Source organism: Dendrobium catenatum, unplaced genomic scaffold, assembly GCF_001605985.2.
Source record: "Dendrobium catenatum unplaced genomic scaffold, ASM160598v2 fragScaff_scaffold_1221, whole genome shotgun sequence".
Lineage (NCBI taxonomy): Eukaryota > Viridiplantae > Streptophyta > Magnoliopsida > Asparagales > Orchidaceae > Dendrobium > Dendrobium catenatum.
This window is the reverse complement of record NW_021319683.1, coordinates 315880-317612: the sequence shown is the minus strand read 5'-3', so window position 1 is coordinate 317612 and position 1733 is coordinate 315880.

Here is a 1733-nt window from a genome sequence, read left to right as displayed (position 1 = left end):
GGTCCCACGCCCGGCAAACACGTGTCGGTCCCACGCCCTGCAAACAAGAGCAAAAAATCGCTGATCTGGCATTCAAATAATCGGTTGAGGCACCGAATCAGATAACATATAAAAAATGGGACAAAAAAATATTCGAAAATTATGGTTGAAAACTTTATCAAAAGAAATTAAATTATATTTTTGACTTTTTGAGCAGTAAAAATTAATCCAAAAATTTCAGTTGAAATTTTTGCAAAAAGAGAAAATATAAATTATTTTTTAGAACAAAAAAATATTTATTATGTCCCTTTTCGTCTATTAGCCTTAGGGTTCGCTTTATGGGATAGAAAGGAAGAAGACTACCATAGCAAACATAGTTAAAACATTAAAAAGGAGAATAAGGATCAAAACTTGTTGGTAGGTTCAAAAACTTTGGACTCTATAGATGTCTCGTATGTTTCTTCAGTCAGATAGTAGTAAAACCAACTGTGTCAAAGTTGATCGATTAAAAACAACATTCACGTGACTATTAATAAAAGGTAAAAGTTATTATTATTAGTAAAGAAGTTGCCTTCTACACGATACAGGGAAAGCAAGAAACCAAGAGAAGAAATAGAGAAACAAGTAATGAAATATATTATTCAATGGTTTTTCAATACCCCTAGGTACAGCCTATATATAGACTAGTCAGGTACTAGAACTGAAACAAACCAATGTAAGTAATACACGTGTACAGGCTATATTAGTTTGTTTTATCTGTTTACATATTCTATTAATTAGCAATGCGGCAAACTTCAAATTGTATCTTTGAGATTTTTTTTTTGTGCGTAAAATATAAATAGGCTTTAGAAACTCTCGGATATCAAGAATTCAAACATTTCTCCTTTGTGTTGAACCCAAATTTAGACTCATGTAATGAAATATGCCAACTTCAAAACCCCATTCCTAATACATTAATCAACCGATTTAAAGATAACCTTGAAATTGAATGAGTTTTGCTTTGTTGTTTTTCCTCTCGGGAGCGGTCGACCGAATAGTCGAGCTAGTGAGTGAGTCTTTGAGGCACGGACGAGCGAAGTAGGCGAAGCGGGGTAAGGAAATCATACACCATTGTACTTCTATTGGAAAGCATGTGAAAGTAGTTACAAGCCTCATCATTTGATAGATGAATATGAGCTCCTTGATTCAAAATTATTTCATGATGTTATCATATACTTCTAATAGAGATCATAGATCCATGAAGTCTTTTAAGATGTTCCATATTGGGTAATAAAAATAGCATATTATATGGGACATGTTTTTTTGCTTTCAGTGCTTCCCACTTAATGGGTTTAATCAAGGTGCATTACCATGCCTAAATACAATTTTTCTTATATCAGCTTGTAATAAAACATACAATCTTTACTATAATAATTTATTTTATATATGTGCAATTAAATCTAATTTAAATACTTCTTTGTTTCATATAAACTATCCGGTACGAAGTTGTATGTTGTATTGGTTTTCTTCAATAGCCCAACAACTTGGTTGAAGTATTTCTATGATACATTATACTCTACTTAATACTAAGCATCATAACATTGATTAGTAACTCACAGTGAGTTGTAAAATCATCCCATAATGATTGTTGACCTACACATAATAATTCATAAAACATTCGAGCTTCAATATTCATAGGCTTTTCTGTATGTTCTCTAAATTATATATCAATTTCATCAAAGATCATCTATTCATATATCAAGTATTCTCTCTCT